This window comes from Rana temporaria, chromosome 13 (assembly GCF_905171775.1).
Source record: "Rana temporaria chromosome 13, aRanTem1.1, whole genome shotgun sequence".
In the NCBI taxonomy this organism is placed as follows: Eukaryota; Metazoa; Chordata; class Amphibia; order Anura; family Ranidae; genus Rana; species Rana temporaria.
Genome location: NC_053501.1, coordinates 76,455,623 through 76,480,326, shown reverse-complemented (window position 1 = coordinate 76,480,326; position 24,704 = coordinate 76,455,623). Strand labels below are relative to the sequence as shown.

Genomic DNA, 24,704 nt, shown 5'->3' with positions numbered 1-24,704 from the left:
ACTATCCCCTATTTGGTTTGCGCAAAATTTATAGCCTTTACAAATCGATAAACGCTTATTGCGATTTTTTTTTTTTTTTTTTTACCAAAAATAGGTAGAAGAATACGTGTCGGCCTAAACTGAGGAAAAAAAAAATGTTTTATATATGTTTTTGGGGAATACTTATTATAGCAAAAAGTAAAAAATATTGATTTTTTTTCAAAATTGTCGCTCTATTTTTGTTTATAGCGCAAAAAATAAAAACCACAGAGGTGATCAAATACCTTCAAAAGAAAGCTCTATTTGTGGGAAAAAAGGACGGCAATTTTGTTTGGGAGCCACGTCACACAACCGCGCAATTGTCAGTTAAAGCGACACAGTGCCGAATCGCAAAAAGGGGCCTGGTCTTTTTCCTGCATTTTGGTCCGGGTCTTAAGTGGTTAAAAAAATGTAGATAATCTAACACATTTTAATATTGCACAAGGATAATCCGAGTAAATACAAAATGCAGTTTTTAAATAATGATTTCACTTATTAAGGGAAAAAAGCTTTCCAAACCTGCCTGGCTCTACGTGAAAAAGTTGCCCAGTAAATCTAATAACTGGCTGTGCCACCCTTGGTGGCAACAACTGCAACCAACTGTATGCTATAACTGGCAATGAGTGTTTTACATCAATGTGGAAGAATTTTGGCCTGTTTCTTTGCAGAATTTTTAATTTAGCAACATTGGATGGTTTTTGAGCATGGACGGCCTGTTTAAGGTCATGCCACAGCATCTCAGTCAAATTACCAAATGCTGAATACCCAGAGGCGGCAGTAATGAGCGTTCGGCTTGGGAGCTGAATTTATTTGCAAATTATGGTGAAAAATTAAGTATTTGGTCACCTACAAAACAAGCAAAATTTCTGGCTCTCACAGACCTGTATCTTCTTCAAGAGGCTCCTCTGTCCTCCACTCATTACCTGTATTAATGGCACCTGTTTGAACTTGTTATCAGTATAAAAGACACCTGCCCACAACCTCAAACAGTCACACTTCAAACTCCACTATGGTGAAGACCAAAGAGCTGTCGAAGGACACCAGAAACAAAATTGTAGATCTGCACCAGGCTGGGAAGACTAAATCTGCAATAGGCAAGCAGCTTGGTGTGAAGAAATCAACTGTGGGAGCAATAATTAGAAAATGGAAGACATACAAGACCACAGATAATCTCCCTCGATCTGGGGCTCCATGCAAAATCTCACCCTGTGGGGTCAAAAAGATCACAAGAACGATGAGCAAAAATCCCAGAACCACACGGGAGGACCTAGTGAATGACCTGCAGAGATCTGGGACCAACGTAACAAAGGCTACCATCAGTAACCCACTACACTGCCAGGGACTCAGATCCTGCAGTGCCAGACGTGTCCCCCTGCTTAAGCCAGTACATGATCGGGCCCGTCTGAGGTTTGCTAGAGAGCATTTGGATGATCCAGAAGAGGATTGGGAGAATGTCATATGGTCAGGTGAAACCAAAGTAGAACTGTTTGGTAGAAACACAACTCGTCGTGTTTAGAGGAGAGAGAATGCCGAGTTGCAACCAAATCACACCATACCTACTGTGAAGCAGGGAGGGTGGCAACATCATGCTTTGGGGCTGTTTCTCTGCAAAGGGAACAGGTCGACTGATCAGTGTACATGAAAGAATGAATTGGGGCCATGTATCGTAAGATTTTGAGTGCAAACCACCTTCTAATCAGCAAGGGCATTGAAGATGAAACGTGGCTGCGTCTTTCAGCATGACAATGATCCCAAACACACCACCCAGGCAACAAAGGAGTGGCTTCGTAAGAAGCATTTCAAGGTCCTGGAGTGGCCTAGCGAGTCTCCAGATCTCAACCCCATAGAAAACTTTTGGAAGGAGTTGAAAGTCTGTGTTGCCCAGCGACGGCCCTAAAACATCACTGCTCTAGAGGAGATCTGCATGGAGGAATGGGCCAACATACCAGCAACAGTGTGTGACAACCTTGTGAAGACTTACAGAAAACGTTTGACCTCTGTCATTGCCAACAAAGGATATATGTAAAAGGTGTAAACCTTGCTAGCCCAAAAATGTGTTTTATATATTGCAACTAGATACAAAGATCCAGTGCACACACCAAAAGGTGTGATATGTCAACCACACCTACTAATGTGAAACATAATCAATGAAAACGGGATGTGAAAGGACTGGGAATGTGAAAACAATGTGTTAAATGACTAAGGTTGAGCTGCAATTAAAAATTAGTTTGAATAGAGAACTAGGTGATAATGTGAAAGTAATAAATATTAATGCGCAACCTGAAGTCGCATATCTCAGCGACTAATGAATAAATGGTGTATCTCAAAGGTGATTAAGACTAAAATACACATGGATTAACAAATGATAGTGAAGGTGATTCCTAGGGTAATAAAACAAATAATCAAGGCAGGAATGCCCAACATTGGATTTAGCCCTCAAAAATCGTGATTGGCGATCATTCAAGTTCATACATAAATGGCTTAATTGAGGGGGCACTGGTAGAAACAAGGTGACAGTCCAAAAAAATGTAGCACAAAATTTATCAAAAAACAGAAAGATGAAGTCTGTGAAGGGCACACCACTCTGGCGGCTGGGTTGCAAATATTCACTACAAATCTTCAAACACTAGACACTTCTCCTACATAGATAAGATGGCAGCTTACCAGAATGTAGATAAAGATCAGCTCTGCACATACAGGGTGATTTATCTGGCTCCAATACTCTGCTTGTAGTCCCGGGACCTTCAAGATGGATCACTGGAATCCTGAATGCATGAACACCGTCTCCTCTCAACAGAGGGGGTTTTCAGTAGGCAATAGGTGAAGTGTTGCAAAAGAAAAGGAAAAACCTCATGGTGCAGTAAAAAAGACTTGCTCTTTATTGTTTGAGCAGGTAATTAGCATCAAAAAGTTACAAAAAACACGATCTCCAAAACAAACAAAGCACTCTGCCAGTGACTCGGCTCACGCCTAACCAGCAGGTGTGTAACGTCTGAATCCTTAGCTCCAACAAAGGATATATAACAAAGTATTGATGTACTTTTGATATTGACCAAATACTTACTTATTTTCCACCGTAATTTGTAAATAATTTCTTTCAAATCAGACAATGTGATTGTCTGTCTGGATTTGTTTCCACATGTTGTCTCTCATAGTTGAGGTGTACCTATGATGACAATTACAGGCCTCTCATCGTTTTAAGTGGGAGAACACACACCTATATATAAATTATACACACACATGCATACATGCATACATACGAACCAATGTTGTTCAAACCTAGATGGACTATTCTTACTTTTGCTGACATATACAATAGTTTTTCATATATTCTGTGTGGGGCACGCACTCTATTGTTTTTATTTTTTGTCCCCTTGATTCTAAGCCCATACCATTATTGAACCAGATTGGTTCACACATATGCATACTTATATCATATACTACTTTACTTTTATGCTGTTCTAACAGTTATAGTCGTGGACACTGAGGGGCTTCTCAACAACACCAGTCACCGTAGTAATTTGGACTGCCGTATCTGGGTGAATGGAAGACAGAACAAAAATGTTCCCATTTGTCCTTCCATCTCACTGAAGGACAAACTAAACATTTTCATTCTGTCTTCCATTCACGGCAGTCCAAATTGCTACGGTGGCAAGTGACAATCTGCATCTGGTGACAGGCGACGTGGCAAGTGACAATCCGAAACGTATGGCAAGTGACAATCTACTGATCAAATGTTGAAAGTGAAAAAAATTGACTTTCTAGGCACCATTCATAAGAAAATTAAACAATACATTTTATTGACAATTGATACATTTACATTTTAAAAGTATTAAAATACTATAGTACTACTACAGTGGCAACTAGGTCTCTCCAATATTGGTCATAGATATGCAAACATGTCGCAATAGACATGCGTGACTATACTATAATGTAACAATAATTAAGCTCTACATGTTTCGCGGAGATCGCTTCTTCAGGAACTTGTGTGTGTAAAACTATATATGATAACGGGAAGTACAAAGTCTCTCAGTTTAACACAGTATGCAATTGGCACAAAGACTGCGTTTGGGAGTGAGCAGGACACACACAGCATGCAAAGTGTGCAGCGAGCAATATGTGGGGGCGTGCCAGATGGAAAAAGGTAAAAAGTAGTAGGTAGAAATATATATTTTACATATACAACAAGGGATTTCGAATATTCACGCAATAAGAGACGTTCTCAACAAGTCAGCGTGGTATTTGATATCCTTGTCATGTGTACAATTTCTTCTTAATCTGATGTATTTAATGTACGGCATGCTGCAGGGTGTGCACTAGAGGCATGCAGGATGGTATTTCCTGCAGTCTCTTTACAATACAATGTGGTGGCCAAACAAGAGTCCTTGAAAATTTGGAGATCAAGAAATGAAATACAGTATGGATGACTATTCACAGTGAATTTGAAGTTATACGTGTTTTATTATTGAGAACAAAACTATCCAATGCTTGTTGTGTACTTGTCCAGACAATGAATGTCATCAATATACCTTAGCCATGGCTGGTATGGGTGGCCAAAGTCTCACTGGAAAATATGTCACGCCCCCCCCCCCAGGTACAGATTGGCGCAGGCATAACACGCCCTGACAATGACAATCTGCAACTTGTGGCAGGTGACATGGCAAGTGACAATCCGCAACGTGTGGCAGGTGATGTGGCCAGTGACAATCTGCAATGTGTGGCAAGTGACAATGCACAACTTGTGGCAGGTGACATGGCAAGTGACAATACGCAACGTGTGGCAAGTGACAATCCACCTCTGGTGACAGTGGCAAGTAACACACTAAGGGCTCCCACTGATTCTGCATTATGGTGAGGTGAACTATTTTTTTTTTTTTTTTTTTTTTATAAATCTCTTAATCTCTAAATTGTTTTAAATTTTTTCCATACAAAAAATAAAATCATACATATACATTACATATAATGTATATACATTACATTCATATTCCAATAACATTCCTCTGCTTCTTCGAAGCATCCATACAATATCCTTCCACCCAATACAATGCATTCCTCTTTCCCCTTTTCCAATAGTGTGATTAACCTCCCAATTTCCCCCTTTATCCCGACGCTGTCATAGAATTCTCTATCCAGTTTGCCCATACTCTCTCATATTTCTCCCCATATCCTCTATTCCTGTATGTCTCTCTATACAATGTCAGATTGCTGTTACTAGGTTTTTCCACTGTGCTACTGAGGGGGCCTCTATCTTTTTCCAGTTCAACACTATTACTTTCCTAGCATAGAACAGTAACAGGCCTACCTGCGTTCTCCTTTCCCTCGAGACAATATTGCCCCCCACCAATCCCAGCAGACAGATCTCCGCTTCTTGTGTCAAAATTACCGATGTCACTATAGCAATCATTCTCAGAACCTCTCTCCAAAACACTACTATTTTTGGACAAAGCCAAGATATGTGCATGAAGTCTCCTGGAGTATCTGCACATCTCTAGCAGTTCTGAGGATTGGTCGGTGAGATCTTGTGTAACTTATATGGTGTATAGTGGCTTCTATGTATAATTTTAAATTGTATCAATTTATCTCGGAGTGATACCAATATCTGCAGTGGGAACCTCCACACTTCCTCCCAATTCTCCAGATTTGGGACCTCTCTCTTCCAATTTTCCCTTAATTTGCTTATATCTGAGGGTGTAATATTTATTAAGTGTACATAGAAATTTGAGATTGTTATTTTCCCACCTTTTACCGTTTGCTCTACATCTGATTCCATTCGTTGCGGGGTCCCCTCTGGGAACTGAGCTGACAAGGCATGGCTAAGCTGCCTGTACCTAAACGCATAGCTCTCGGGAATATTTCAAAGCTGTCTCATTTCCCCATATGAGAGAAACTTTCCCCCCTGTATCAACTGTGATAGTTTCTTCACCCCCATATCTAGTCCATGCTCCCGGGTCCTGAATTAAATCCAGGTGCGGTAGCTCAGGGTTCCTCCACAGTGGAGTATTTGGGGATAGGTTCTTTTTCAAATCTCCTTCTCTTCCTATAACTGCTTTCCATATTTTCACTGTTCTCATTGCTGGGGTCAAGTCTCGCCTAGTTTTAATCCCCCTATACAACAGTCCCTGCAGTGCTTCCACCGATTGGACCACTGCTGCTTCCAACATGGTAGCCGGGTCATACCCATCCTGGTTTAACCATCTCCCTGCTGTCATTAACTGTGCAGCTGTGTAATAATTATGAAAATCTGGGAATGCCAGTCCTCCCTGTGCTTCTGGTCTCATAAGTGTGCTTAGTTTAATTCTAGCTGGTTTATTTGCCCATATAAAAGTAGAGAGCATTCCGTGTAGCTGTATAAAAAGCTTTTTGGCAACCACTGTGGGGAGTTCCTGAAAACATATAAACATTTAGGAAGGACTTTCATCTTTACCAAGTTTATACGTCCCAGCAGTGACAAATGCAGTGTTGCCCAAATTTTTAGTTTCCTCCCAAGCTCCTGCACCTCTGGATCTAAATTTAATTTCCGAAAATCCTCAACCTGTCTAGATATTATTATACCCAGGTATTTAAATTCCAGTACCCATTTCAATGATGAATTCGGGACAGCATTTTTTTTTTGTGCTCCTTGATCTATAGGGAACAATATGGATTTACCCCAGTTTACTTTACTTTAAGCCCCGTAAATACTGAGTAGGCATTCAGCAGTTCTAAGGCTCCCTCTAGAGATGGACCCGCATCTCTTAGAAATATCAGCATGTCATCGGCATACAGGGCTACCCTCTCCTCCAGCCCCCCCACCTAGAGTCCCTGGATGTTTGATGTGGTCCTAAGAGCCTCTGCCACTGGCTCTATTGCTATTGCGAAGAGCGCCGGAGAGAGAGGGCAGCCCTGCCTCGTGCCTCTATATAGCTGGAAAAAAGATGACAGTCCTCCTCTGTTTCACTGCTGACATTGGCCTTCCATAGATTGTTTGGGTCAACTTAATGAATATTTCAGTGCAAACCCTGCAACATCACTTTGGGGGTTTGAAGGAGGAGGTGGGACTGATCCGCCATGACTTTCAAAAAATTAGAGAGCGCACCACGGCGGTGGAAAGTCGTGTTAGTGAGGTGGAGGACAGAGTGGCCCCCCTGATTAGAGAGCTGCAGGTTACGGCCAGGATTGCGACGGCTAACGAGAACCGTAATGAGGACATTGAGAACCGTCTGAGGAGGAGCAATGTGCGCATAGTGGGCCTCCCAGAAAAAACAGAGGGCCGGGACCCCACAGCATTTGTGGAGACCTGGCTGCAAGAGGTCTTTGGCAAAGACGCATTTACGCCCTTTTATTCAGTGGAGAGGGCGCACAGAGTACCACCTAGACCTCTCCCTCCTGGCAACCCGCCCTGCACCATGCTGGCCAAACTCCTTAACTTTAAGGACAAGGAAATTATTCTGAGATTGGCTAGGGAACGGCGCAATATTCAATTTAATGGTGTGAGGGTGTCTTTCTACCCCGACTTCTCTGCGGACGTGCAGAGACGCAGGGCCAAATTTGGAGAAGTGAAGAGAAGATTGCAACGCCTGCGTGCTAACTACGCCATGCTGTATCCTGCCAAGCTCCGAATTATTGCTGGTGGTAGAGCCCAGTTCTTTGAATCTGCGACAGAGGCCTCATCATGGCTCGACATGAATGAACACCTGCTTCGCCAAGCGGATGAACCAGCGGCGGATGCGGACTGACTCACCCTGAAATGCGGGACTGCAGAGTGCGACGGTAAGCCGACTTACCCTCCTGTTTTTGTTTGACACCCACCGAAGGTGGGCAACTGTTTCTCAGTTATATTCATGTGGTCGCGAGACCGGGAGAACAATATATGCAGATTTTTTTCCCACTCAGGAACTGAGCGAACTGTTTACCTTACGAATTTTTTGCTTTCCCCCTGAATTTGAACTTCTGGTTCTAAATGCGACTTGGTCCAAATGCGGAGCGCCCGCTGAGGCGCAAGTTTGGAACCACAGATTGCTGGTTGCGTCTGCGGTGCGACAAGGGCACAAGTTTTGCTCAGCGGCTGAACGCTGCACAGTTAATTGTTGATTTTTTTCTGGTGCTGCTGACTTCTCTTATTTTTTATTTTTTGGATGCTGCTAGATATGTCTCACACATAGAAGGACTGCTGTTTCACACTCACGTACCCTGCTATGGCTCTGTGGTGGGCGGGGGGGTATGTTCTATCATTCGATACTGGGACTTGGTGGTATGTATGAAGCTGCCGACTTATGTTATGCTTTTTTGTCTCTCTACTGGCTTTGCCTCTTTATTTTTGAAACACAGGTATACTGCATTCTCTTCCTTAATACTGCTATTTATGGTGTGGATACTGGACAGGTTGTGGAATAATTATGACGGCTGCTCTGGCGGGTGGAGGGTTAATATGTCATGTGATGTTAATATACTTGTGAAATGATGACGGGGCTGGCTATAATTTCATGGAATGTCACTCCACTCACACCTCCTATTCCAGGGGTGTGAGTGTACTGATACATAGTGACCCACTGAAACGGACCATGGTGTCTACCTCCCTTAGGAAGCATTTCTCGGCTATATGTGTCCTACAAGAGACACATCTGACCCCTGACACTAGATCCTGGCTGGGATTTGCATGGGCAGGTTGGGCCTATCACTCCACTCACACCTCCTATTCCAGGGGTGTGAGTGTACTGATACATAGGTCCGTGGACTTTCAGTGTTTGGACTCACAAGTGGATCAGGAGGGGAGGTATGTATTTTTACTCTGCAGGATCTCCCAACTGACGCTCATTCTGGCGGCAGTATATGTTCCCCCCCCGTTCAGCCCTCAGATATTACGTACCCTTCTGGCCTTTCAGATGTCCAATCCTGGGATCCCATTGGTGGTGGTGGGGGATTTTAATGGGATTATGAACCTGTACTTGGATAGACACCCCGCTCCGGGGGGACCCCCGGGGATGACGAGGCCAGCGTTGGCTAAGTTCATAGAGGAGGTAGGATGGGTAGACCCTTGGAGAAGGAAAAATCCCCTTGAGAAGCAATTTTCTTGCTTCTCCAAGACGCATATGTCTCTGTCCAGGATTGACCTGTGTCTGTGCTCGGCCTCGGCGACTCAGTTTGTTGAGAACATGCAGTATCTTCCCCGGAGTGTCTCGGATCATTCTCCTGTCCTACTCTCACTGAGGGTCAGGCCTTCTACGACCCTTCCTAGAGCACCGTGGAAGCTTAATGCATTTTGGCTCAACCTTTTCCCCTCTCATGAAAAAATAGAGAAGGATATTGTGGCCTACTGGCGGAGTCACGCAGGTTATCCTGGAACAGACACTGCTTGGGACGCTTTTAAAGCCTTTCTGAGGGGTATTTTTATTGCAGAGGTGAACGCCATTAAACGTAACACCACTGAACAGAGGGAACAGGTAGCACAGATGGTAAAGCGACTGGAGGCAGAGTACATAGCCAATTCTGGGGAGGGCTCTCGGGAGGCATGGATAGCGGCTCAAAATGCACTGACCAGACTAGACACATCAAAGGCAGACAGGAAGCGCTTCTTCTCCAAAATGGCTTTCTATGAGGAGGGGGAGCAGACGGGCAGACTATTAGTGAAGATAGTACAGTCACAACAGACGTCCCCGACTATCGGAGCCCTTAGGACAGAGGGAGGTAACCTGGTAAACACCCCCGACCTGGTGATGAGGGAACTTGTCACATTTTATGCCAGTCTATATAAATCAAAACAAACACATACTGAAGAGGAGACTCGGGACTTTCTGCAGGGGATAGAGCTACCGTGTTTAACGGAGTCCCAGGCAGAATCCCTTGAGACCCCCATCACCATTGAGGAAATGACGGAGGCTGCCAATTCTTTTCCCAACTCTAAGGCCCCAGGAGATGACGGTATACCGATTGAGGTGTATAAACAATATGGGAATGTCGTGCTTCCGAAGCTGCTTCATACCCTGAATGCGGCCAGGGAGGCACGGCGTCTTCCGGACTCAATGAGACAGGCAAGCATAGTTTTACTACTTAAACCAGGAAAGGACCCACTAGACCCAGGCTCCTACAGACCAATCTCGCTTTTACAAACTGACATTAAAATCCTAGCAAAAATCATAGCCATAAGGTTGAACAAGGTAATCACGTCCAGGGCCGTCTTTAATATGGTTTGGGCCCTGGGCAAAAAAATTTTTGGGCCCCCCTCCAGCTTATTTTGGGCCTGGCTGGTTCACATGTATGTGTTTTGGCGGCCCTCATTTGTGCAGGCACAGCAGCCCATTGATTTGAATGGGCTGCCATGCCTTTGTTTCCTGCAGAAAAAAGGTGCATTCATCATTTTAAAAATACAGTTGCCTTGAAATCCATTCTGCTTTTGCACCATGCTACTTACCTGCAGTTCTTGCACACACAAACGCACTGTGTTTTTAAAAGCGCGACCTAAACGTCTAAAAATGCAGCAAGTTTGACAGTGCGGGAACTGCAGATAAGTCACAGCAGACAGCAGAATGGACAGACAGTGCTGTATTTCAGTGCTTGATGGGCATAGGCGTGCCGTGTGCGCAGCCTATTACATGAGGCATGCGCTTTTCTTTGCAGGAAACGCAGGCATGGCGGCCCATTCAAATGAATGGGCTGCTGTGCCTGCGCAAATGTGGGCCGCCAAAACACATACATGTGAACCAGCCAGGCCCAAAATAAGCCCATCAAGCAGTTAAATACAGACAGTAATGCCATGTGCTCTGAGACCTTACTCAGCCTGGACTGCAGGTCTGGTCTGTGATTTAAAGAGTTCCTCTATTTTACACATGGCATGGGGTCCCATGGTGCTAAAGCAGAATGGACAGACAGTGCTGTGACCCCCATGCCATGCCATGTGTAAAATAGAGGAACTTTTCAAAACACTGACCAGACCTGCAGTGAATCATCAAATATTATAAAGACTTTGGGCACACTCTACAGAAAACTTCTATTTACAATATAGATTAGCAAACAGTGACATACCTTGAGGAGCAGGACATGAAGAAGTCAGCCTCGGGAAGAGCAAACTAGGGATGTTATAAAATCACATTCTAATTCACTTTTATATACAAGCAGCACCCAGTGGCAGGAAGGGAGAAGTGCACGTCTAAAGGGAAGCCAGGGGTGCTGTACATTTTAAAACACTGGGAAGGGAAGCAGTACTGTCACTGGCTGCGTGCCGCTGATGATTTTCAGCCTGATTTGTGGGCAGCACAGGGGCTTAACAGGCGGCAGGGATCAGGAATTATGGGCCCACTTACACAGCTTCAGGCATGGGCCCCCTGGAGCAGAGAACCGGGGGGGGGGGTGCTGCCGCCTGAAATTGAGAAGCAGGGGGGGCTGCGCCGAATGTAGAAGCGGGGGGCCTTTACAAAAAAAGAAATAAAGAAAAATATATATAAAAAAGGGGTGTAGCCATCCGGGGGGCTGGGGACCTCTGGGCCCTTTAATAAAAAGAAAAAAAGAAACAAAAAATATATATAAAAAATATATATATTTTTTTTTTAAAAAAGGGGGTTGCCATCTGGGGCCCTGGGGACCTCTGGGCCCTTTAATAATTTTTTTTTTATAAAAATAAATTACAAAAAAAGGGGGTTGCCATCCGGGACCTCTGGGCCCTTTAATAAAAAATAAAAAAAATATATATAAAAAAGAAACATTTATAAAAAAAGGGGGGTTGCCATCCAAGGCCCTGGGGACCTCTGGGCCCTTTAATAAAAAATAAATTAAAAAAATATATAAACAAAAAATAAAAAAATAAACATTTATAAAAAAAAAATAAAAAAGGGTGTTTGCCACATGGGGCCCTGTGGATATATATATATATATATATATATATATATATATATATATATATATATATATATATATATATATATATATATATATATATATATATATATATATAAGAAATAAAATAATATGAAAAAAATATATAAAAAAAGGGGGGTTGCCATCCGGGGCCCTGGGGACCTCTGGGTCCTTTAATAATATAATATATATATATATATATATATATATATATATATATATATATATATATATATATATATATATATATATATATATATATATAAAAGAAATAAAGAAATATATATAAAAAAAAAAAAATTATAAAAAAGGGGGGTTGTCATCCGGGGCCCTGGGGAACTACGGGCACCCTGGGGACCCCCAGACCTCTAAAAAAAAATTGTCCCTTTAATAAAAAATAAAATAAAATTATATTAAAAAATATTTTTTTTTTATTTAAAAATAAATAAAAAAAGTGGGTTTGCCATCTGGGGCCCTGGGGGCCTCCGGGCCCTTGGGGACCCCTAAAAAAAATTGTCCCTTTAATAAAAAAACCTAAAAAAAAAATTGGCCCTTTAATAAAAAATAAACTAAAAATATATTAAAAAAATATATTTTTTTTATTTAAAAATAAATAAAAAAGGGGAGGTTGCCATCTGGGGCCCTGGGGGCCTCCGGACCCCTAAAAAAAAAAAAAAAAATAATTTTTTTTTTTTTTAAAGGGGGTTCCTTTGGGCCCCCAACAGTGACAGGGCCCTGGGCAGCTTCCCCATTTGCCCTGTGGTAAAGACGGCCCTGATCACGTCGATCATCCACACTGACCAATCAGGGTTTATTCCGGAACGTTCTACAGCCATCAACCTCAGGAGGCTGTTTATAAACATGCAATCGACGGCGGATAATGGGGGGGATAGAGCGCTGCTGTCCCTGGTTGCCCACAAAGCATTCGACAGTATTGAGTGTCAGTATCTGTGGGCAACGTTATCCAGATTTGGGTTTGGGCCGGTGATTCAGTCATGGGTGCGGCTCCTGTACGACTCCCCCCTGGCGGTTATTAGGGAGGAGGGCAGAGTATCTTCTCCCTTCCCGCTACATAGGGGGACCAGGCAGGGGTGCCCCCTCTCACCCTTGCTGTTTGCGGTTGCCATAGAACCGTTGGCGGCTCTGGTGAGATCTAACCCCCTAATTACGGGATTCAGGCACGGATCGACGCATGAAAAAATTATGCTTTACGCGGATGATACAATGTTGTTACTGGGCGATACGTCGGGCTCTCTCAGAGAAGCAATGTCGGTGATTCAAACATTCGGGTCTTTTTCTGGTCTATTGATAAATTGGACTATGTCCGCACTTATGCTTCTGGACTCATCCGGCCCACAGGATCGTTCGCTACTAGACATCCCGGTGGCGACTAAATTTAAATATTTGGGAATCTGGGTTACCCCTCAACCGCTCGATTATATCACTTTAAATCTCACCCCCTAGTGAGCAGGATTAGAGATAAAATCAAAATATGGTCAAAATTGAAAATGTCCTTAGTAGGTAGAGTTAACCTTACAAAAATGGTGTTTATGCCTCAGTTGCTGTATATTTTACACAACACCCCCATGGTTGTCCCCCTCAGGGTCTTTTGAATTATTAACTCACTATTCCGAACATTTCTCTGGCTTAATAAGCCCCCCAGGATTAAGTTAGAACAGCTACAAAAACCAAAGGAGGCGGGAGGGCTGGCTCTCCCAAATCCTTGGTTGTACTACCTGGCAGCACAACTACAACATCTAACCCGAGCTATGAGTAAGGGACGGGGGGACCCGGTGGTCGACATAGTAAACCGCATGACCGACGTGGACAACATAGTGACAGGTCTTGAGTCGCTGCAATGTGCTAAGTCCAATAAACTTTTCCCCACATATGCATTAATGCAGAAAATCTGGAATAAAGCCCGCCAGCTGCAGAACATAGAGGGGTTCACGGGTCACAGCCCAATCTGGAACAACCGATACTACGAGGAGTTGATGACTCTGTCGTGTGGGGAGCGTTGGAGGAGATACGGGGTTACACACTTGGTGCATATCTTCTCCGGGGGCCGTCTGCTTTCGTTTGCGGAGCTCCGGGAGAGATATGACCTCCCTCAGACAATGTATTTCCACTACCTGCAGCTGAGGCATGCCATCAGGGCCCAGGCTGGAGACAACCCTTGGACGTTGTCTCCTGCCCCGATCTTTCACTTCATGACTGGGATAACCAGCTTCAGAGGCTTTATCTCAAGCTCGTACGCCATGTTACTGACGGCATTCTTACCGGCCCTTCCTTCTAGGGTGGTGGACTCCTGGGAAAGGGATGTGGGTGAATTTGAGGAAGAACAGTGGGAAGAGGCGCTACTGGCCATACAGGGGGCTTCGCTCAATGTAGCACACCGTCTGTCACAACTATACATTGTTTTACGAGTACATTTTACCCCGGCCAGACTGCACAGAATGGGTCTGGTCGAGGATGACAGCTGTCCTAGATGTGCCAGGGACCATGGAGACCTCATCCATTTGATGTGGCGGTGTCCCAAGCTGCATCTATATTGGACGGGGGTTCTCAAAACATTGAATGACGTATTTATGACTCGGATACCACAAAACCCCAAAGTATGTATCTTGGGACTTGTAGAAGACCTTCCACTGGAGGATAACCCTAAAAAGGCTGTTGGTAGGGCCCTTTTCCAGGCCCGTAAACTTATCCTTAGACACTGGAAGGACACAGAACCCCCAAGGCTGGGGGAGTGGATAGCCCAGATGGGATTCACTCTTCGAGCTGAGAAATACATCTATCAGCACAGGAAACGGGGGGGGGTAGGTTCGAGTTGCTGTAGGCCCCGTGGTTAAATTCACCTGGATTAGCCCCACTTGAGCTGGTGCTAGACCGGCTGCTCATATAAATGACTGGTGGTGAGAATCTAAGACCGATTCAGGGGCACGCTATGAAAAAGGGAGGAGGTGGGGGCTAGGAGATAGTTCCTAAGTGAACAATGGAGCGGATCCCAGAGTGTGAGAGTGCATTGATTTTCGCAAGTTATAAAAATGCAAACTGTGATGGTTTAGTAGGAGGAGAAGGTAGCATTCCAAAAATGTTGTGTGGTTTTGTTCTTTTTTTTTTTTTGTGTTATTATATCATTCTGCTGACTTGTTTGGATGTACAAAAAGTGGATATGTCATGTAATGGACATATTGTCTGCACTCTGTATGTCTGCCATATTTTTCAATAAACATCCTTTTTGGCCATTCAACTGTATCGAAGGCCTTCTCGATATCCAAAGAGGCCACTGTCCTTGATCCCTCATACATATGGTGGGCATGTATATTCGTGAAGAGCCTACGTAGATTAATGTCTGTTGTTCTCTGTGGCATGAATCCTGTCTGGTCTGAATCTATTATATTTCTGAGCAGAGGTTGTACTCTAAATGTTAATATTTTTGTCAATATTTTCAAATCTGTATTTAGTAGTGCAATTTGCCTATACGATGAACATTTGGGTCTTTTGTTTCCTTATATATTAATGTTATGTGTGCCTCTCTCATTGATTCTGGCAAGGCCCCTTGCATTAACCCAATTGTAAATACTTCTGCTAGTTTAGGGGCTATTAATGCTCCATACTTTTTATAAAATTCTGCAGGGATTCCATCTGGACCTGGTGCCTTTTCTCCCGAAAAGGTGCGAATAACCTTCATGATCTCCTCCACCACAATGGGACGAACCAATGCTCTCCTTTCACCATCTTACAGCCATCCGAGGGCTATCCGGTCCAATAGGTCCGTCATATCCTCCGGTCGGAAGCCAGATGGGAGAGAGGAAGTGTACAGCACACTATAATACTCTCCATAGGCCTCCAATATCCCTTTAGGTTCTTTTACTATCTGTCCATTTAAATCCTCGATCTCTGATATGATTGTAGCTTGATGTTCTTTTTTGCTCCAGCCTTGCCAGAAATCTACCCCCCTTATCTCCCTGTTCAAAAATATTCTGTCTATTTCTATGCATTTCCAGTCTTGTTATTTCCTCCATGTGTAAGTGTAGGTCTCTTTGTGCCGCCATCATTTCATCAAAGTTAGTGCTACTGGGGTCTTGCCCATATTTCTCCCTTTGTACATCAATCTGCATTTTCAACTCTTCTTCCTTAACCTTCTGTTTTTTATTGACTGCTTAAATATTTGATATGTATTGCCCTAGTATATAAGCTTTTAAACGCATCCCACACAGTCTCTACCGAGGCTGATCCTGCATTGTTCTCCCAGTATTTCGCAATTATCAATTCCATTTTCCCTGATATTTCCGGGTGACCCACCCATTGCGGGGTTAATCTCCACAAGGATGCATTTCTTGGGGTTGGGATACGAATTGACAAAAATAGCGGAGAATGATCCGAAAGACCACTCGGCAGATATATGGCTTCTGCGATGTCTGCTAACATCGTGGAATCGGTAAACGCTGGATCTATTCTAGATGCTGTCTTATAGGAGGTGGAAAAGCATGAGTACCCCCTTTCTCCCGGATTCCTCCACCTCCAAATTTCCGTTACCCCCATCACCTGTGCCCAGTTATATAGTTCTGTTGAGTGTTGTTTGGGGGGTTTTGGTCTATCTAGCTCCGGTGATAGAACAGAATTGAAATCTCCTATTAATACCAATTTCACTGGCATGTACTGGATGATCTTTTCCATTATCTCATTCAGCACTCCCACCGAAAACGGGGGTGGAATATACACAGCTGCTGTAACATATCTCTGCTTACCCATCCTATATACCGGGATAACATATTTTCCGTTTGCGTCTATGTGGGCCTTCTCTATTTCTCCTGAAAAAGATTTATTTACTAGAATCGATACCCCCCTAGCATACGAAGAGTATGTAGAGTGGTATGTTTTCTGTATCCAGGCTTTTTTTAGCGTTATTAATTTTTACCCCATTAAATGTGTCTCCTGTAGTACAATCAGTTGGGGAGAGTATTTTCTTATATATTGAAACATTAATGCTCGTTTAAACTTTGAATTTAACCCTCGAACATTCCAGGATAGTATCGAAAAACAATTATCCTACCCGGGCATAGTATCTAGAATATGCGAGGGATCTATACCTCCATTGTATCTTGTACCACCCCTTTTCTTGGGGTGATATCCATAGGGTACCTGAATCACACCATTGACATTCCCGTTCTCTCCTCACTCTTACACTCGTTCCCCCTCCCCCACCCTACCCACCCTATCCCTCACCACTCCCCTCTCTTGTACCTTACCCCATCCATTCTCGGATGAGAGTGGAGAGGAATTTCTTCTATCCCCTATTTTACTGACCCTAATCTCTTTTTTAGGTCTAGTATCTAACATTGCCCACCCTCCTTCCCCAAAACATAGGAGAAGCAACCACCAATCTCCCATTCACTTGTGTGGCAGGCTCCTCTGCTCAGCTGTAAATTTCACACTTCACACCTTATTTGTCTGTATTATTTATATTATTTTGTGTCTTGGGACCTTCCCCATCTAACATCACAAACAAAAAAAAAAACAAAAAAAAAACCCTCATCTCTATAACCTTCTTTCCTCTTATTACATGCAATATTATTACTCCATACAAAATATCTATAGATTAATAATAAGTGTTTATGTGTTCCTTATCTATCTTTAGCATAGTTTTAGCGTGATTTTGTGGTTCCTTGTGTCGCATACCTATATTATATCTTTAGTCTCCCCTATACAAAATGTAGAAAGGAAGAAAGAATACCCCCCCCCCCTTCCCTTCCTTGTGTTACCTTATGTTCCTTACCCCATCTCGCCCTACCAGTACACCCCCAAACAGATAGAGGAGTAAAAGGAAAGGAGAAGAAAAACAATTTCTCTCCATTTCCCTCCCTCCCATTATTCACATATTCACATGTTCTTAAGTGCTACCATCTCTCATTCTCGCAGTATTATTATATTGATTATTTGTTGATTAATTATAACTAATATACTAATTCATATTTATAATCAGTCACTTGTTCATAATACATATCCCTTTCTTACCTAGGGGTAAAAAATAAACATTATACAGTGTTATCCTGTGTACCCCAATTTATACCTACACCCTCCCCCAAAAAAAAAAAAAACCCTGCAAGGAGGCCCCATAAAACTATTTTATACATAAGGTCAGTCCGAGCGACTCCCCTATAATTGGGGATGTTCTCTGTTATTTAGCCAAAAAAAAAAAAAAGGAAAGGAGAAAAAAAAAAAAAAAAAGAAAGTCACACAGAAGTCGTACCGCCGGTCTATCTATTTGGTATCTAGCCACTCCACCGCTTGGGTAGGGGTTTAAAAAGGGTGCGTGCCCCATCCATCACTCGTAGTTTACTAGGGTATAAGAGACTGTACTTTAACCCTTTCTCCCTCAGTCTTCTACGGATTTCTGTATATTCTCTTCTTTGCTGCTAAATCTCAATCGGGTAATCGGGAAAAAATAATAGCTTAACATTTTCATATTGAATATCTGCCCTTGCCCTGGCTAATGACAGGATTTGATCTCGGTCTCTGTAGTTCAATAAACGTATCAAAAATGGGCGTGGAGGTGCCCCTGGTTTAGGGAGGCGAAAGGAAATCCTGTGTGCCCTCTCCACCACAAACATTGTAGATGCTTCCGTCAAATTCAATATTTCCGTTAATAATTTTTCTGCAAACTTGACTGAATTATCTCCCTCTGCTCGCTCTGGCAAACCCAGTATATGCACATTGTTTCTTCTTAGGCGGCTCTCTGTATCTATCGCTCTGTCCTGTAGCTCTTTTATTTGTTTTTTCAATGTGTGCCATCCTTTGTTATCCTTTTTTAGATCCTCTTCAACTTTGGAAACGCGGATTTCTATTTCTGCCGTTTTTTTCTGTATTTTATCAAACTCGTGTTTTATTGCGCACACATCTACAGCCAGGGCATCAATTTTGTTTAATAACACCTCACTACTTGCTTTAATCGCCTCCAAGATATCTTTACCAGAGGGAACACACTCCACCTCCCCTCCTCTCCCAGTTTGAGTCTCTGCTGTTACCCCTTTTGTTGGGGATTTTTGAGGGGATTGTGAGGGTTTCGCTGTTGTCCCTGTTACCTTCACCGTTTTAGCTCCCATATCCGTAGGGGAGGAGCAGGGAGTCACCGACTGCGGTTTTACACAGGGTTTAGTCGGTGCCATTAACTTGTTGTTTCCACTGATTCTTCCTTTATTTATCTTTATATTTTCCCTCCCTTCACAGTTTTACTCATATAGAGGCTTATGAGTCACCGGGCACACCTTATGATTACAGGGATTATTACTGTGCAGCGGGTATACAGCAGTTTATTCACCTTTTCTCTGCTCACTTATATTGTTATCTCCCTACTCAGCCTCTCTCTCCTTCCTCCTCCATACAGTTCTCTTTCCCAAAAAGATAATGGCAATTTTAAAGCCTACCGTTTTCCAATGTAGGATTCTGCAGGTAGCTCTTCCAGGTGTTTCAGCTCGAGATCCACGGGGGGCCGTTGCCCACTGTCAGAGTGTCAGGCTCTTGGCAGGGGATGGGAGTGAGAGGGGAGACACGCCGTTGTCTCTTTTGCTGGCCGATCACGCTGGAAGGATTATCAGCCTCTGTACGCCGTCCGGCGCTAAAATGTAGGAGCTGGGAGGAGGGACCATCCGCCCGTGCCAGGAGAGGGGTCAAGCCGGAGATCCAGCTGACTGGCTGTGTCATTCGCCGGGGGCTAGGATTGATCCGTCGGCGCTGGCATAGTAAGCCGTCCAATCCCTGTATTAGACTTGGAGCTCGGCGCTTCTCGCTGACACCATCGCGAGGTTAGAGCCCACCCGCCCTCACACGTCACACGCACTCACGCAGCATCTCGCCTCAGAGAATCAGTAGAAAGGAAACTTTCCGTAGCTCTGAGGCCTAGCTGATGTGGAATGTAGGTGTAGAGTGATTTTATATTTAATTTATTTTATTTTTTTACACTTTCTTTATTAAAGTTTTTCTCTGTTTATACAAAATACAACAAAACAGTCATCCCCACATAGACCCCCTCCCGTCTCCCATTTTTCCCACCCCCATAAGACAGAAGGATTACTAAAATATTAAGTCTACCCACATTACACCAACCCCCATCCACCTCTTATCAAAAACCCTCTCTAATGTTTCAGTTACATCTTCATTCCTTCTCACACATTACTCCCTCTCATTAACTTCCCTTTCACTCACTTGTCCAATCTGCTACACCCCCCTTTATCTTAATCTAGGTTTTTTTAGTTCACCTCTCATCATCTGAGTGCTTTTCTACTATTAGTATTCAGATGTTAAAGTGGATGTAAACCCGATTTTTTTTTTTCTTCTTTTTTTTCTTTTTTTGATGTCACAATGTACAGTATACGATTTCCTATCATCTATGCCCAGTCTTGCCACACCTAGTTAATCCAGCTCTCAGCAATCCTCTTTTATTGTTCAGTGAAATACAACGGACTTGCAGAGAAAAACCTTAGTCTGTTCCGCCCACTTGCTGTGACAGGTTAATTACACTAGCTTGCATTATTTTTTAATTCCCACCCCCACTTCTTTTTTAAAGTCATGTGGTTACTTTTCTGGATTTTGACTGGATGTTAGTGATCATAGCAGAATTCAGCGTAAGGGGAGTGTAGAGGAGGACGGGGAGTCTACTGACATCACGACTCCACCCACAAAGCTCCAGACAACAGATCCACCCACAGAATCTGCAGTTTTTCAGTTCTTGTAACAGACAGAGGCGAAAAATTTGACAGGTAAGGATACATGCGGGAGGCATATATATCCTTATAGATCAGCACTATGGCAGTAGTTTAGAAAGGATGAGAGTGGGTTTACATCCACTTTAATTCCTCTTGCTTCCCACCAGGGTTTCCAGATGTTATGTTGTTTGACCATTCTCTGCTGGACGGGGGTTAGGCCAACTGCTACCTTGGGGCGATCAGCTTTCTTGCCTGAAATAGGCATCTCAGAACTGAGACCTGGGTGTTCCCCACTCCTTCCACTAATCCCAGGAGACAGTGCTTTGCTTCCAGCTCTGTAGGAATTCCGAACACCCGGTCAATGATTCCTATCACCTCCGTCCAGTAGCAAAATAGCTTGGGGCATCTCCAAAACATGTAGAGCAAGTCCCCCTCTGTATCCCCACACATAGGGCAGCTTGCATGCAGCCTGCAGCCGAACTGAAAAAGTTTGCATGGGGTGTAGTAGGTTCTATATAGTAGGAACAGATGTGACATTCTCTGAAAGGGGGACACCGACACCAGTGGGGTGAGTTCCAAAATTCTATTCCACTGTATTTCAGAAGGTAAATGTAAAAAAAAATGTCAGATGGCACAAAGGAAGGTAGGTAACAGACAACAGTGGCAGGTGAACCTAGGTATCAAGAATACAGACGTGGTAAAAAATTTGTGGCTAATTTGTCACACAGTATTGTACAAAAGTTCATATATGAGTCCAAAAACAATTCGCGGCAGCAGTCCAAGAAAGCAGAAGCAGGCTCTGAAAGTGATAAACAAGAAAAACAAGGATGCGCCAGATCTAAGAATCTGAAGAAACAGCGGAGCTGTGAAACGCGTCATCCTATTGGTCCTCGTCTGTAAGCCATGCCACGTCACTTCCGGTGCGACGGTCACTTGTCTGCGGTTCACCCTGAGACGCACGCCGCCTCATACGGCGTTCAAGAAGGATTGCTGTCTCCCCGCTTGGTTGCCCAGTTTGCTGTCGTCATATTCCATCTACAGCTCTTCCATCACATGCTGACAACCCGAATACATCGGACTACAGTGACCCCGGACCTTAATCTATGTACATGCCCATTATCTCTCAGCATTTTGTGAGTAGCCATTTGGCCGTGTGTCTTCATTTTATTCATTAAAACGTTACATACTGCACTTGGATCTGGCGCATCCTTATTTTTCTTGATTATCACTGTATTTCAGAGATGTCGCCCAAATGTTTTTCACAATTTCTCCTGTATTTGGGGACCTCTATCCCTCTCATTCTTGCTTTGTTTAAGTGTGGGTATATTTGCGAGATTAATTCTTTCCCTGTTTCAGCGTTGGTTATATTTTGGTGTACTGTACTTGTGGTCCATTTTAGAGTCTGCTCTCTAGATTGTTCCTCTAATGCGTGCCTAACCTGTAGATACCAAAACAAAAAAAAAGAGATTTATTTGGTAATGCAAATTGGCCTTTAAGTTCCTGAAAAGTTTCCAAGACACCGTATTGACATAGCTGGGTAATACATTTTATTCCACTTCTTGCCCATTCCCTCACCACTCCCATCTTCTGCAGTTCCCCCATGTTTACTATTCTCCCACAGAGGGGTATACTCCATGAGACCTCTATAATTCAGTATGGCCTTCGCTGTGTCCCAAACACTCCTCATAAGGCTCAGAGTAGGGAGTTCTGAGGGCAAAGATCTAGCCTCGAGGGCTTCAACTATTGAGTCGTGTGGAGTATTTTGTAGCAACAACTTCCTCCCTGCCTCTCCTCCTTCTAAATTACACCCCCTCCAGATGTTGAAGTTGTGCCGCTAGAAAATAGCTAAAGGGGTGCAAGAGCGCTACTCCTCCCCCTGTTTCTGTTATTGCAGAGTACTTAACCAGATCCTCACCAGACCACCCTTACAGATCAGTTCCCTGAACACAGTGTCTATCTTTTGGAACCACATTTTGTATAGCAATATTGAGGAATTATGTAATGCGTAGAGGAGCTGCAGCATCCAAATCATTTTGATTAAGTTGCAACAGCCTGCCACGGATATTGGTAAGTGTTTCCACACTTTTATTTTTCCTCTAAATTTCGCTAACAACGGGACTATATTGTCTGCTGTATACTGTTGGGGGGTCTCTGGCTAGAATTATACCCAAATATTTAAATTTGTTCACCACCTGGATCTGGGCCACCTCTCCAGGTAGGGGCCCCAAGAGGGTTCACTGGAAGAAGGCTAGATTTTCCCCAATTTATCTTACGTCCAGAAATTTGGCCAAACTTGTTGATAATGTCCATAGCTTTCCGGGGAGAGTCTTGTGTATCACCAAGAAACAGCAGGAGATCATCTGCGTATAAAGCAACTTTTTCCTCCAGTTCAGTCCTCCCAAAGCCCATCACCTTGGGAGAGGACCGAAGGGCCGCGGCTGCAAAAGATTCCTCTGGATCTAGCACATTTGGCAACCACTGTATGTACAGCTGTGGGCCGCTCTCCCTCTGGAGACTTTGAATTCTCTTCTGATAGTCCCTCCACATCCAGCCCTGCTAAATTTAAAAGGCAAGACAGGAATGATTTTGACATGGACAGTGCTGCAGAACATTCCACCCAGCCTGCTCTCTAGCTATTCCCTTCCACATCTCAGCCTGTGTCAGTGGCCAACATGAAAGAAATGCTGATTTCACTATGGGATTTTATGCAATGCTACGACCTATTAATGAAATGGTACAACATCTGCTAAAAAAAATTGCAAAAAATGTGTCATGTAGCGCATAAAATAGATGATGCCTTTTTTGCTCATAATAACCTTGTAGATGCATATCAAGAGCAATGAACAGACCTGCAAAGTTGGAAGATATGGAAGATCGATCCTGCAGGAATAATATTAAATTTCGCTGTATCCCTGAATCAATTTCTGCAAATGACCTGAATGGTTTCCTGCGCCAATTACTCCACAAGCTGGTACCTAGGGCTAGTGATATAGAATTGATCATAGACAGAGCACATAGAATGCTTAAGCCATCCTTCCTTCCTGACACAGTTTCGTGAGATGTGCTAGCTAGAATACACTATTATCGCATCAAAGAAGAAGCCATACATAGAAAAATGGGCAATTTACAGGTATTGCGTTTTATATACAGACCTGTCTCAAGCCACTATTCAGCACAGAAAAAAGCTCCTTACTGTCACCAAGGCTTTAAGAAATCATGATATTGTATACCAATGGGGGACACCATTAAAATTTAAACATAACACATCAAGACAAAATGGTTAATATATTCTCACTGGAAGCTGGCCACCGCTATCTCAAAGAATAGGTAATCCTTCCTGTTGATGTTCCAGCGGATGAGAGACGTGGGCCATCCAAGCTTAGACATGAGTGGTCATGATATTCCAGGAGATCTGCTGATCAAGCAACTTGCATGCTTCTATTATGCACGGTCCTAAGTCATACACTATATTGTGATTCCAGTGATGTGTTTCCTTGGGTACACCGAGATGGCATGTGTATATAGCCCTCGGAAATATTCGCAGTTCATACTGCTTCTGGATTCTGGGGCAGGCTCCGAAAACTTTTTTACTTTTTGTTTTTCCATGTTTTCTATTTTTTTTTTTCCTCACTGAAAATTCAGATGCTGCACATTTCTTATTATTCACATTTCATTGGTTCTTGGCCCTGTCTTTCCAAAGAAGATTTGTTCCACTATACGCAACCTACTACAACCTATGATGCTACCTTAAGAGAAATTAATTTGCTTTCGTAAATATCTATCAAGATTTACTGTAGTGGATATTAAAGCCTACAATGACCATTAAGTTGATCTCCCTCAATGTTAAGTGCTTAAATAGCCCTTTTTAAACATAAGCTCATGTGGGCAGAGGCTCAAAGATTCAACGGAGATGTCCTCAGTATTCAAGAAACAAATTTTTCTGCAACCAAACCCCCTAAGCGTTCTCACAAACTATACCCACATATTTTTTTTTTTTTTTGCCTATGTGAGTACTAAGCACAAAGGAATCCTTATTGTGATTAAGAACACTATCGCATTTACCCCACATGAGGTTGTCGCAGATCCCAATGGACGGTACACTATCTTAATATGCACAATGAATAATGTATTATACACGGTTGTATCTGTATA

The 24,704-nt window shown here is 43.2% G+C and overlaps 1 protein-coding gene across 5 annotated transcripts in view; it reads left to right on the top strand.

The window, feature by feature from the left end:
- The window catches only part of PACS2 (phosphofurin acidic cluster sorting protein 2), a 406,668-nt gene that overhangs the window by 56,694 nt on the left and 325,270 nt on the right, over positions 1 to 24,704 (top strand). The window lies entirely within an intron of this gene.